This window comes from Aphelocoma coerulescens, chromosome 7 (assembly GCF_041296385.1).
Source record: "Aphelocoma coerulescens isolate FSJ_1873_10779 chromosome 7, UR_Acoe_1.0, whole genome shotgun sequence".
Lineage (NCBI taxonomy): Eukaryota > Metazoa > Chordata > Aves > Passeriformes > Corvidae > Aphelocoma > Aphelocoma coerulescens.
This window is the reverse complement of record NC_091021.1, coordinates 33,946,595-33,961,688: the sequence shown is the minus strand read 5'-3', so window position 1 is coordinate 33,961,688 and position 15,094 is coordinate 33,946,595. Positions and strand designations below refer to the sequence as shown.

Sequence of the window (15,094 nt, the reverse complement as noted above, 5' to 3'; positions counted from 1 at the left end):
AAGGGCACCAGGGTTTCTCACCTCAATATACACTCATTAACTCTGATTCCAGCTCTCCAGGAAATAAAAGACCAGGCTGTAGTTAAAGAGATTTTTCTGCCAAAGGTCAATGAACAGTTAGTTCCAATGAAACAGTGCAAAACCCCTGTATCAGTATCCAATTGTCTCAGCTTCGTATGACAGACAGAAATGTCTGGGGTTGCAGGGACGTGGTTTAGACACTTTTCACAGCACAGCCACTAAACTAACTCAATATCTGCCATTAAAAACACTAAAGATATAACACAAGATGGAACTATAAAGCTTTACCCATGTAGTAGAAATCAGTAGAAATACGACACTCAGGGTGTCATATTCAGTGTCTTCATGCTATTTTGCTTTTTATTCTATGCTTGCTTAAAAGCACTATGTAAACACAGGATACAAGAAAAATGCCCTGGTGTAACACAGATTGAAATCTGTCTGAGGCTTTTAATTTTTGCAATTTATTCTTTTTATATCATTTGTTGTATTTTTAAATTTATTGGGAAATCATGCACAATTAACTGCAGTGATTGAAATCACCATTTAGAGAATGATATCAATAAATTAGTCCCTCTTAAAAGCATGCTAAAATCATAAAATCTTTCAGGTACCATTTCAGCTCCCATGAGGAAGGGGCTGGAGGCTGGCATCTAGATAATGCTGACCTTCAGTTGTGACTGGGTTTATCTGGATTAGCATCGTTATTTGCTGGAACTTTAAAAAAACAAAGGGCTAATCAATACAAGGTCAAAATAAAAGTGTCACAGATGGGTCTGGACGTTTCAAAAAGGTGACATCTGTCACCAAGAGTTACTGCAGGAGCTGGCACGATGCTGCACCTGCTGTTGCTGAGGCCATTTCTGTGGGGAGCTTCTGCAGGCAACATCCACAAGCCATTTCTCAGGCATATTTCATGCCCAGTAGTGGGTTACATGCACTGACAGGTCAGATGGATCAACAGAATGAAAAATATACCAAAAAAAAACCCCAAACCCACAGAGCTCAACCTTTTCAGCATGCAACGGTCATACCAGGCTGTGGACACCAAGAATCTTGCACACCACCTAGAAGCATGTTCCCAAAGAAAGCCATGAGGTGCAACAGCATTCAGACTTGAAATCCAAACTCACCCTGGGACACTCTAAAGAGGACATCCAAGACATTCAGAAAACGTTACATTTCACATTACAAATACTTCAAAGCCACATCTGTTTATTGCAGAACCATTATGCAGATAAGGATTCAGGATGAACTTGACTGCCTTGGGGAAGGTCAGCCTCAGACTTCATTCTTTGCATTCTGCAGGAGAGGTTGTAAGCCAAAAAATAACCCATCAGGTATTTGTTTAAGGAACAAAGGAAACTGGCACATTAGTTTACACTCTGCTCCACCTTCTCACTCTGGGTATTTAGTAGCTAATGGAAGTTTTAGTAACCTACTTTGCACATTAAATTTATTTGGAGATAAGTTTCTATGAGTTTCTGCTCTCAGAAAACATTTCATAAAGCCTTTGCTATTCATTTTTGTCATGGGGCAAGTAGGGAAGAATATGCTAATCACAGACCCTGGAACTACCGCTTCTATAATTGGAAGCTCAGTATTCTCTTGTAGCCTTAATTTATGCATACTATTAAAAGGTTAAAGTTGGTCACAGGTCTCCTGTGACTGTCATCTGTGAAATAATGCTCTTGGAAATCCAGTTTGGATTCTACCTCATTCCCGCCTGCAAATAAAACCACGCACATTCTGCACATCTTTCCCCGGAACACTGACACCTCCAGCGACATAAAATCCAGCAAGCGATGTGACAGCTGCCAAGGTCAATAAGAGTTATACTGAACTGCTGAGTAAGTGCTGGGCACACAAATCAAAGCTATATAAGGGCAGCTGAACATACACAATCTGCAACTTATTCCAGCTACTTTTTGGACTGAGACATTTTAATCATTTTTCTCTTCCACAAAATGTTATATAATGAAATGTGATAAAGTCAAGGGTATTTCATGAAATCTTTGCTTTGTGTCCTTTGTGTCAAATTACTGATAGCAAAGGGTGTTGAAAAATACATTTCACTTTTTTGAGAAGCGTAACACTTAAGGCCAATTGTAGGAGGGCAGTAATATGAATTGTAAAGTACAAATAAAGTAGCAGGAAATTTTAAAGACACATTGGGCAATGCTATCTAGTTGTGACCTAAATTCGACTATTGAGATGAATTCCTAAATAAGGAAGTCTGCATCGGACATTTTCAGGGATACTTTAAGCCTTCTGCCTTTGCTATACATATCAAAAAGGTTTCAGTATTCTTTTGCAGCTGCATGTTGACGTTTAATTATCAAAACACTATCATTTCCCAAGATGTTGCCAATTGATTGGTAGAGATAATAAGGTATTTCTGGCAGATCCAAGGGCTGGATTGGATTTTATATCTGAACTCTTCACTCAAAGTCATAGACATAGAAACTGTTGTAGCACTTGTATTTCTGTTGCAGTAATGAAATATTGAGATTTAGAACAATTGCATGGAAAAATCATTCTGAACTTTGTGTCTTTAGTAAGGCCTTGTGTGCCAAACTGTCCCTGTTAGCAAGTATTTACAGCTGAGTTGAAAAGCCCTGGAAATGGAAACTGTTAATAGAAGAGCTGCTGCAGCTCTAACTGGATTGCTGCGACCAGTAGCACTCCAGTAATTACAGTGAAGGAAGTGTTAAAAGGGAATGAGGACAGAAACCTCTCCATCATCTGTCAGATTCTTGCCTACTCCTGGATTTTTTACTGAGAAGGAGAGCTACTGGCAGAAAGGCTCTGCAAGGGCTTCTGTCTTCCTTTATTCTATTTTTAAGGTTGCTAATTGATCCTCTGAGGGAAGGTTTAGTCCTTTTAACGCAATCCCTCCATTAATGAGGAGTCTGTACAAGAGAGGCTTGGGGGTGTGGGTGTGGGAGCCATGCAACCTTTCATGCTGGTCTTCTCCGGGATGACTCACCAGGAAGGGAAGTTTGAGAACCTTCCTCACACGTCAAGAAATCGTCCCCATCCCCTGCTAATAGTGTGGGGGTTGTTACTGGATTTGTTTTGCCTGAAAGGAGCCTGGCTGACCTGGATTTTCCAGGTGTGGGTATGATAACAAGTCAAGGAATAAAGGGACGGAGAAATAAAGAGTCCAGATTGTGTTGGAATAGTCATTATCTTGACTGACACATTCACCCATATTACAGAAACACAGGTAGTGGCTGCTCTGCTCTGCAGTGGGACATCTCTCTTCAGATAAGGAAAATAAATTCCAGGAGAAGCTTCCCATTTGAGATATTGCCTCTGCACTAGCATAAAAATAACTTTTCAACTGCTAACTTTCTCTTGTAATACAGAATAGGACAAGAAAAAGAAGTGATGAGGCTGCTGGCACTCAATGCCAGTCCCATCACTGCAGAGGAACTGACAGCCTGTCCTGGGCTGACTAATGGGTTGATTTTATTGAAGCACTACCCGACTAAAGAATGGTTTTATCAAGTATTTCACCATTTAAATATCAAGGCAATTTGCTGAGCAAAATGGCCCATGGTTAAGAGAGAAGTGTTCCAGTTTACTCATATCCTGAGCAAAGCACAGTTTAATTTAGGTCAAAGGCACTATCAAGTAACATTGCCATTCTTCTTACTCAAGGGTGCTGTAGTTACACCTACAGATGCCACTATCTTGTGAAATGGAAAGAAGCTTTCTCCCCCTTTCATCCATGACTTTTACTTTTCTGTTCTTTCTGCTATCAGCCAGAAAGCAACACCTGCTAACTTTTAGGTACATCCAGAGCCCCTAAGGCCACGTGTCAGTTCTAACAGAGCGCATGGAAAGATTTCTACTCCATTTTCCTTTGATGTCAGAGCTTCTATCTGAGCTGAGTAAGGCCTTCAGTATTTAAGCTGTGTTCTGATAAGAATTTTGTGTAGGATTTTCTATCATGATTTATTATGATATCTGAATAGCTTTCTATGACTCAACGCACACACAGTTTCAGGAAGAAGACTCAATACAGCGAGTTGTCATTGGGATCCTAGGAACTGCCCTCAGTATTTAACAGGGAAAAAAGCTGGTTTCAAGTACTAATCTTAGTCATGTCTTAAGTCCACTCAAGAGACTTCAGTTTTATTTTGATATATTTGAGGAAAACCCTAGTAAGTTCTTATTAAAAGGATCACTCAAAATTAAGAAAAATTCTCAAATCTTTATAAATTCTATTAATTCCCTTTTTTTAACATAAGCTAAAGCATCAATATCTATTTTTGCACTAATTATACGTAAATTTCTGATAAGTCCAATCATTAGATGATTCTTTTCACTTAAAATACACTCACTTTTTGTTCAACATAAGGCTCACTTTCAAATGGTGTTTTTATGAAATGCATGAAGCTAATTTTAGAGTCTGAAGTGAAATATTCAGGGTTTTGGATTTTCTGCTGTTCTCTTCAAATATTGTGCAAAGTCCAAAACCAAAATAAGACTCGTGTATAAGCAATCCCAGAAAGACATTGAAAAGGCTACTAAAATACTGCAGTGTGTGACCAAATGCAGAAATTTTCAATCCAGAGCCCCAGGAATAAACAGAACAGCCATAGAGGGCTGGATTGTATGGAATTGTATGTATGTATTGTTCTTCTTCATCCTCTAAATGCAGAAAGGGGTTTGTGTCACTCTGTCTCCAACTATTTTGTAGGTATTCGCACAACTCCCACAGAGGACTCCTGCTATCAAAATGAGGCTCAGGAAAGAAAAAGTCACAGGGCACTAGAACAATTAGCAGGATTAACTCCACATCAACAAGTGGCTACACTCCAAATTCTTTCTGAACCACAATCCACCCTGTCAGCGGTCAGAACCTGCTCCAAATGAGCACAGATATCCCATGGCTCCACTTTTCCCAATCAACACCTGGTTACAAATCAGGATCACGTTCACATCAGTTTCGAGATGCCACAGCCACACTGGGCTCCTGAATCACCTCTCCAGGGTGGAGTGGAGCCAGTTCAGCAGTGCCACTTGACTCGGTGCCTTTCTCACCTCCCTAAAGGGGGCTCAAGTGATCAGCTGTCGCAGACTTAACCCCCTTCACCTTCTGCAGTTATACTGGCAACTTCCTCAAGAAGAAGGGCTCTTTGGCAGGATCAAGTGCCCTGCATTTCTAGATGTGCTACAAGCATTTTGGCGCCGAAGAGAACAGGAGTTATTGAATCACACCTCTCGAGTCTGTTATCAGGAGATTCATGCAGTGCAGAGCTGGGTGTGCTGGTTGAAATGCTCAGCAGGCTAAGCTGGTGCAATTCCACTGAAGGCAATGGAATTGCGCAATCCATAGATATGACGACATTACCATATTAATATTTTTCTAGATACTCCCAGTGAGCATCATCTGTCTTTATTTTTCTTTCATGGGCTTCAGTATGGCTTTGTTTGAAATAAGATTTTATCCCTGGATTTCCTCTGTCAGACAAAGATGAGCTCCAGGGGTACCTTAGTGTTTAACTGCTGCAGAGCTACATTTAAGAAGCAGCTTCTAGACACACACTGTAGTAATCATGTATCTTTGCACTGGATCTTTTTTAACTTTCTTCCTGATTTTTTACGATTTTTTTAACAAAAATTCTGTGATTTGCTTAATGTAGAGTCAAAAGAGATTGTTCTTGACCCTTCTCATGCAGTTCTCTGGGATTTTGTGGATAAATGACCTTGCAAACAGAGTACACACACTGTTGCACTTGCAGCACGAGCCAGATAAGAGTTATTGGCCAGGGGACTGGGGGCTGCCCAAGGCTATGTGAGCATTTCTGGGTTTAGGTTTTGCCTGGTATATTCAGGCACACATAATAAAATAGAGCTTTTATTTTAAAAATCAATAAAATGACTGATCTTAAGTCAGAAAACAGTTTTGTTTTACTTTTGCCATCATTGGTTTTTTATTGCATCTCACATTTGATTTTTTCCTTGTCTTTTTGCTGCTAGAAAATCAGTCTCGACTTGTGTTTAGACTCAGCTTCCTACAGTATCTCATTTCTCTGAGGTAGTTCCTCCCCTCCTGTTGCTGTTGCTGGTTTTGAATCTTTCTCACCCAGGGTTTCCTTCCACTTTCTCCACCAGGCTGTTACAGCTAACTCTAATACATAAGGAATGGTACAGTGGACAATTACACCATTTAGAGACAAACTGCCTTTTTTTTTTCACTCTGAGCTACATGGACCAATAAAATAGTAAACCAGATGAAGCAATGAAAGACAAGTTACACAGTTAGTTCATGTGCTTCTAATCAATCATGCCAGATCTGGACATAGCAAGACTGTACCAAAATTAATTCAAGTTTCTACTTTTCCACTCTGCTCTCAATTGTTCATTTGCATTTCTATTTCAATCTGCCACCAAACTGTGATGCCACGCTCTGTGGTGCTACACTGCAGATCAGTAAAATTATCCAGGCTAAAACCTGCCCCACCCAGATCATTTTATTGCTCTAATTTGTGCTGCCACCTTGAACAATTGCAGGAACAACCACCGCACAGGTGGGAATTCACCAGCCAAGACGAGGGCAGGAGCTGGCTGCTCCTTAAGCTGGTGTAGCTGTTACACAGCTCGTGTTGCAAATCTAGTGTAAATAATTGCATTCTTGCTCATCTGGCTTCTTTCACGAGACTCATTAGTAAATCTTTCTAAATAGCTTACTAGGACAGGCAGCAGCTTTTCTAACTTTCTTCATGTTCCTCCCAAATATTATTTCATAAACAACCTTGTGACTTCCAAGAAGAAAGAAAAAAAGAAACAAAAATGATTCCTGACCTCTTTGATATCTCGCAAAAAATGGTAAGTCTAACTATTTGTTACACTCCTGTGTTGTTAATATCAATAAATGTTAAAGATACAAAGATCAGTTCCTGTATAAATCTTGGTTCAAGGATGACGGGCAGGCAGCTAGAAAACATTTCTTCATGTCTTTTTCCCCTAATGTAAAACTCTCACTAGAAAAATGATAAGGATAAATGGCACCTATCCAAGTGATTCCATTACAGGAGCTGGTTTGTCTGCGACAGATGATTCACTATTTATAGTGTCTTTAGTGCTGCCTCACAGTGTACTCTCACAGTCAATCTCAAAGACGTTGTTTAGGCAGGATAATGTACCTGCCTTCTCCGAAAGACAGAAACTTCTGCAGACAAAGAAAAGAACATCTTTGGGGATGAATTTCTCTGCCTACAGCCATTCAAAACCTACACAGAGCTCTAGTATAACAGAGAAGAAGATCAGTTTATAAAGCTAGGACAACCCTTCTGACTTTGGGGAATCCAAAGTCAGAATGATGATCCAAGGTGTAAGAGCAACCCCGAGCAAGGCTGTCATTTCCTTCTGGAAACACTTAGACACTCCTAGCTGGAGCCAAAAGCCCAACAAACCCAGCTCTGATTTCTCCCAGTGTGAAGGGCTCCAGCTGAACCTCCAGCTCTGACAGACATCAAATAGCAAGGTGAGAAAATACACTCATGTTTCCTGACAGGCGCACCACAGACACTTCCAGACTGCAGCATTTAGGAGCCGCGTTCAGGCTGCTGGCCTGAGGGAAAGCTGCACAAATCTCCACAAAGACTGAAAAATACACGTATTTAAGACACTAGTTAGCACAGAGAATGTACCCACGGTGATTTTAAGCCGAGCAGCATCAGGAAGCAGGTGTGTAATTGCAGCTCAGGTGAGTTTACAGCATTGCAGGGTAAGAACTGGAAACTCATGGCATTATCATAGCCTGGGTATGCACCAACAGCTGAAAAGCAGCTGTGGAATCTATTTCACTGATACGTGGGTGTACAACCAGTATTTTAGTTGCCCAATGCAAAATTGGCCTTCTCACAGTAAAACTCAAGAATGACTGTTTCTTCTTCCCCATTTCAAAGAAAAATACCTGTTTAATATTGCAAATATTCACTCTCAAAAAGTGTCTCTGGCCCCTATGAGAAGTGTTCAGTTGCTTTTATTCCCTAAACATTGTTATTAGACTACATAAACTGTAAACATGGAAACAATGACATACTTTAAAAGCAGTTTGGATAATAAAAAAATGAAGTGTTCCTTTCTGAAAAATACCACAATGGGAGTTTTCAACATCAAAGCATTTGTCAAGAATATACACAGAACTATCACAGACCACTGCAGCCATTTTATTTTTCTTGTTTAAAATTTCCAATTCACCGTCATCAACCACTACAAATAGAGGTTGCAATGTTTTGCTTTCCTTTGTTGTTTTGGTTTTTTTTAAGCCTTCACACAATGACACACCTCTTTAAAATACTAGAGATAAACCATCATAAAGAAACATCTAAATTAACTTTGTGGCCTCATTTTCCAGAAAATACAAAAGCATTTTAAAAATGTATTATTCAGACCATTTCAGACCATGAGTAAACCCATTTCATGCTTAATACTCTGTGTGAATGATACATTTAAAATCTACATAACTGATGTCTGCTGGTCAAACGTGTTGCAGGTTTTGGATTGGGGTTTTTTTGCAGCACATTTACAGAAACTTTAAGAATAAACATAACCTGAAGTCTACATCACAGGTGAGAAAAAACATGAGTTAGATTGACACCTGCAAATCCTGAAAACACTGCAGTTATTATCAAAGGGCAGTCAGAATTCCCAAGGGAACGCTGACATTTTTTCCAGCAATAAGGGCAAAATCTTCTCTTCTTGATTCTTACCCTGGAAAACCTCAGTTAATAGATCTGGTGGGCTCATAGTTGTGCTCCTCATCCTGGCTTTGCTTTCATAGATATCTCTGCAATAAACCATTTTCTGGAAGTGATTCATTGCAAATACAGCTTCTCACCTCATTTCTTTCTACTCCTTCCTCAAGGTAAAGAGAAGTCTTGACAGTCTTTTCACTTGAGCTCCTTTCTAATAACATCAGAGCCCCAAGGATGGGGCTGGCTGTGCATGTGAAAGCTGATCTAATGATGGGCCAACATCCTACTGAGCTAGGTGGGCAGTGCCAGACACCGGGACAGCACTGTCACTCTGCAGAGTTCATTAAACCTTCCTGTCCTATCGAGGGGCCCAAACAGCAGCTTTCCTTTGACTCCACATCTACTATTTATTTTTGTCCTTTTAATCTTATCATGACATCTGCCTCCAAGTCCATAAAACATACCAGCAAACTTTTACCAAAGAACAGAGCAGAGGGCTTCTACATTTTCCTCTCATTCTAGATGAAGGAGGGGATTTGACTATTCCATGATGACCCCCTCAGCCTGCTTCCTCCCAGAGAATCAGTACCAGCCCATCGCTGTGGAACTCCCTTTAAGGAATGGGTGTTAGCTTGCCCCTAACAAAACCAACTGTTTCCCACCAAGCAGCAGCATTTAGCCCAGGTGAAAAGACTTGGTGAAAAATCAAATCAAATCTGCTTGTAGCAAGGCAAGACTCCAAGGATTTTTAACTAAGCCCAGTTGCTCTGAGCTTTATGACTTCACAGATTTCCCTAAGAGCCATCTCTTCCTCTGTGCTCTGGGCTGTATTTTGGTCAATGATGTGTGAAAAGGCAGATCAGTGTCATGCACTGCATCAATTAGTCCGGGTTTCCACTGGTGTCATTGACAGAAGAATTTGGATAATATCTGCCTCATCCACAAAGTAATAAAATGCAAAACTGAATGACCCAGATGTATTGGCAATCAATCATTCATCCATCATTTGTTTGATATTTCACTGACTAAAATGTTTTAATGTAAAGAAAAAATGCACATTTCAGAACAAGAGTTTTATAATTGGCAATGAATTCTCGAGTGAATTTTATAGATCAGTTAACGTCTAGATGAGTTAAGGGTGAAAGGTAAACTTGACATTAAATGCTTAGTTAGGAGTACCAGAGGATTCATTATTGTTGCTAAAGGGATACTGGGAAACTACACTACTTTTTTTTCTTGTTGGAAAAACAAAAGGTTTGTAAGAACATTCATAATCACTGGAGTCTAAGGAAAATAGTGCAAACTTCATGCAGCTGACACTCAGACCATTAAAATAGGTTATTCATAGAGAAAACTTTGAGATCTAGCTCCATATTTCAGCCGATTTACAATTTCAAACCTTGTTGAGCATGTTCCATACCAGCTCCCTATGCAAGACTTGTTTTTCTTATATCTTTCATAAAAAGCTACTATTAAAGTAAGAATATTTTAGTCTTAGAATGTTTCAGTTTTCTAAAACACACAATTGATATTTTGGCTTTATCTGCTTGGCACCCTCCCTTAATCTTAGCAGAAGATGCCAAGCAAGGCAAACTACACAAAGCAGGAAATCACAAGTCTCATGAACCATATCTTGTACCAAGCAAATTCCCCTGACCTCTGTGCAGAGCAGCAGCTAACAGAAGCTGTATCCATTTGCACTCAGACATCTTTTCTGCTTTCAATTCCAGAGGAAAGTCACTCATGGCATTATTTCCCACAGTATTATTGCAATAACAGGAGGCAACATACAACATGTCAGGCTGTCCTTCACATCAGAACTGAAATTTCAGGGGGTTTTATTTGCTTCCCAGACTTTGAGACTTTGCATTTCGCTGTTTCAAGTCTTCCATGTGACTTCCACTGCTAGAATTCTTCTGCTAAGCATTGCCTTCATAGTAGCAGTGTCACATTGGAAAAGCTGATCCAGAAGACTACAATTGGTATGTAAGTCCTACCAATGCAACTAAAACTAATTAGGTAATAAAGGATGAGTGATAGAATCAATATAGTCATAGACTGGGGAGAAATTCTGAGGCAAAGCAAAAAGGAGACGTTGAGTGAAAGGAACAGCAATTTTAAGACTGATAGGAAATACAGAATACACATAATGTTTTACAACAACTGAGGAACCTCACTATCAGAGCATTAAGAGGAATGTGACACACCTGTCTATGAAACATAGGATATGTAACAGTTATAAAGATTATAAATCATTTTCAGTATCAAGATGCAAACCACACCTTTCCAGTGCATATTTAATTATACCTTCGACCTAAGACATTGTGCTCATATGAATAACATACTTAGTATGGTGCCAATATCAGAAATTAATAAAAATGTGACATTAAGAAAATTAAATATAACCTCATTATAATATAGAGCAACATCAATGCCAGATTCAAAAGCATATGAGAGATGATCTATAGCTTACAGAACTGAATAGTCAGTGCTAGAACTTCATATTGAGAAACTTATAATATTTCCATACGCTCATGGAAATTTTAATAAGGCAATTACAGCACAATAGGAAGATTTGGGTAACAGAAAGAAGCTGGTCATCTTATGGAGTATAGTGAGAATAAAAAAGGTCATTTATGGATTGATTGTTAGAAGAACAGACAGTGGAATACATGGAGGTGCACACTTGCCATCAAGCTCCCTGCTGATGGCACTCATTTTCTTCCCCCCTTAAAAGAACGCCTCCTTATTTGGCTCAAAGATGGATCAAATGAGCAAAATCTGGAATTGAGCTCCAGAGGGAGGAGCACTGCAAAAGTCTGGGATAAATATTAAATAAGTCAGGGCAGCTGGGGCTGTTCTGTACTGATGAGTTCTCTGGGCATCAATCCTTCCTGAGCTGTGAAGAGTGACATGTGGTTTGTGGGTGCTTGACTCGGTATAGCAGTGCCACTGTTTTCTGTAACCACAAGTCCAGCTCTCCTGTGACACGAATGAGGATCTGGGAACAGAAGGAAACGCCAGACAGAGAGAAGCTCAGTTCCTGCTCTCTAAAAATGGAAAGAGGCAGCGCTGTTTTGTTTTCAACAAGTAGCCAGCGAAGATGCTTCTCAATAACCATGGATCAGCTCCCTCAGCAGTGCCATCAGTAGATCCTCCTGCCTCCTTCTCCTGTTCTCAAACCCAAGAGTGTCCTTTATAAGAGTTCAATTGTGCCTTTGCAGCTCCTACTATTTGCCAGTTCTTGCTTTTCCTGCTCATCACCACCTCTTCACCCTTCCTTGCACAGCATTTTCCCTCCCCTTCTGCAGGCTGAAGCTCCTTCAGAAGAGGTATTTCTAATTGGGCACTTACAGAAGGTAAAAGCCATCCTTAGCTAACCCCTCTGAGGCCAGTGCCTCAGGGTGATTTCAGCCTGCTCACAGGCACAGCCAGCCCACAGGCTCCAGGGGAATGAGTCCAACCCCAAACTGTGCTTGCTCCACTGCTCTCTTTGCTGCCAGACTGCTTCCAGAGCAGACTGCTTCCCAAGAAAAGAGATGTTAAAGTATTTTCTCCCTGCTCTGGTTGTTGTTAATAGGCTGTGCAGCAATCCCTGCTTCACTGATCAACATAAACCATCATTTATGAAGCAGCTTCAGAACCCTCTAAAAGGGATGAAACAAGTGCACCTGCCCTTTCCCTACAGACACCGCCAGCAGCATGACCAGTGTTGCATTGGCTGTTCCCTTATCAGCATAATAAACCTAAACCTCATTGTAACTTATGTCCAAAGTATCTCCCCCTCTGCAGCATTTCCTTGTACTTCCCCTGAGTGAAAGCCAGAACACTGCATGCCATCTTTATTGAGTTACATGAAGTTATGGCAAAATTAAGTATGCCTATTACAAAAAAAAAAAAGTTAAGAATTAGAAATAATACATTTAATTATTGTTCCCTTAATTTAAAGTGAGAGGCTTCATGACTTCCAAGACCTGGCAGGTTTTCAAAGCAGACCTGTGAGCCTTGATATGCAAACAGCTCCTGCTCTGAGACTTCTTGCCAAAAGGCAAACTCAGAAGAGTAATAAATGGAACAAATCTAGACTGTCTTTGGAGATTAGCCAAGTATTCATAAATGGCACATCTTGCAAAGACAGGCAAGTGAAGCATCAATAAACCAGTAAACCAATAAACAGTGAAATCTTTCTGTTGTATTCATTATATATTCACAGCTTTTTTCTAAACTTAGATAAGAACCAATAATAATCCATTTGATACCCTGAATCTGAGGCCTGGCAAAAAAACCCACCAAACATACAAACAATTTTATTTCTGTTCTTGTTGTATAAACTTTTCCCTCTAACATGATTTGAAAATCAAATTATTCCTGCTGTTTCTTTCTTTTTGAAGGGTTTGAATTTTTCCTGAACGATACAGCTCCCAGTTTCAAATCTTATCTTTATCCCTGAGGTGTGCTTGGAGAGTCTCATTCCACAAAGAAAAACACTGTTAAAACAACTGGAGAAACACCCAGTTAGCACTAGCTAAGAATCTAAATGTGAGCCCAAATGGAAAACACTATGGAAATAAACCCCACAAGTTTATGGTACATATGCACTGTAGTCAAACGTGTGACAGAGACGGGGCAGGCAACCTTGTCAGGACACTGAGTCTGCAGCAGCGCCTTGCACAGAAAAGGAGAGTGTCCAGGCAGCTCTGAGCACAGCTAAAATGCAATGTGAGCACAAGGATCTAGATCAAACATGTCAGGCCAATTTAGTTACACAGTCTGTGGCATAAAATAAGTCTTTAATGTGTATGATTATGTCTGTCCTTAGTGACTGGATTAGAGACTGATGTCTTGCCCCAGAACCATGAGATTCCGGGTCCATTTCCCACCACAGTATCAGGCACATCCCATTTACAACTCCAGATGCTCTCAAGAGACTCTGAAACTCCACTTGTAACTCTGCTTGCAGTCACGGAGAAAAGCTTGGCTTGCAGTCACCCTCCTCGAAGAACAAGGCTTTGTCACAACACGAGCCACGGGCTTGGCAGCCTAAACCAGTGGATTCAGTCCTGTTCACACAAAGCACACACTCCAAGGGAGATTTAGCTCAGGAAGAAGCTGTGACAAGTTGGCAAGTGCCACCAAGAGCTGCAGCTGTGCCACCTCGCTGGTGGCTGGTGTTCCATCACTGGTGTCGAGAACGGGAGATCTTCCCCTGGCCACCCTCCTCCTTTCCTGCAGCGGGTTCCTCCTCCTGCTGCAGCAGTGCAAACACTCAGCAGAGCTCTGGCTGAGCTCATGTCACTCCCTGCCCTGGAGCACAGTGCCCCTGGTCCTGGGAAGCTCGGGCACGTGCCAGAGTCTGGGCAGCCTGCGGGGCCAGAGGTGAAGGGCACACCAGGACCACTCTGACTCCGGACAAGGCAGGAAGAACCCAAATTCAGACAGGCAATTGCAGACTTGCAGGAGCACAATGCAGTGTGGTGTCTGGGAGCAGTAGGAAGAGTTTGAAGAGCAGGGAGGTGATGTGTGGCACCACCAGATGGACAGTGCCCAGTCTGCAGTGCGCTGTTCACATTCCTTGTTACCATCAGAGGAGGAGTAGAAAGTTTGGAGTTTCTCTCTTTTTTTTTTTTTTAATTAATATCCAATTTCAGTTTGAGCAGACAAATATATAGACATCCATTAATATTTGAGATTAAAATCTTTATCCAGGTTATTTTCATTACTTTTAAATATTTCACAGCCAGTACATGATGAAAAAGCTGGCTTTTCTTTACTATTCACACACCAAAAGCCATGCCCAGTTTAAGCTCCATCGTTACACATTTTAAAAATGTAGAATTGAGAACATACATTGAGATTTTTCATTTTCCCTTGCACAACACCCAATAAAGTCTTAAGCCCTGCAACAAAAAATTACTACTATTGCTCCCACCACAGCAACCTCACAAATCACCCTTTAATTCTGGCGAAATGGGACAAGATCAGCTCAGAGCTGAAGTCTCTCAACAGTATTTCATCTAATAATGGCTATCAGAAACCTGATGTATTTCAACTCTGGAAAAACCTCACTTCAGCTATCAAAACTCTCACCAAGAAATATATTTTTGTTTCCTTTTAGCAGCAGTTTCAGATGGATTGATCAGCTATACCCCAAAAATTTTCACCTTAGTAGCTGTAATGACTCCTTTGGATAAGTTATCAGAACTTTTTCCAGTTCTTACCCGGAGCTCTTCCGTGCAGACGCTGCTGTGGTGTGAGGCTGGTGCTCAATAACAGCTTGCAGAATAATTCATTCAAGTTAGTGGCTGGATTGCACTTTATATGCTTGAGCAGCACTTTGCAATGCATGTTCTGTCATT

The 15,094-nt window shown here is 40.7% G+C and overlaps 1 protein-coding gene across 1 annotated transcript in view; it reads right to left on the bottom strand.

Moving 5' to 3' along the window:
* The window catches only part of THSD7B (thrombospondin type 1 domain containing 7B), a 326,451-nt gene extending 317,047 nt beyond the window's left edge, over window positions 1–9,404 (bottom strand). The window contains exon 1 of the mRNA XM_069021259.1: window positions 8,882–9,404. The gene's annotated coding sequence lies outside the window, so the exon portion shown is untranslated. The remainder of the gene's footprint in view (window positions 1–8,881) is intronic.
* Window positions 9,405–15,094: the final 5,690 nt, after the last annotated feature.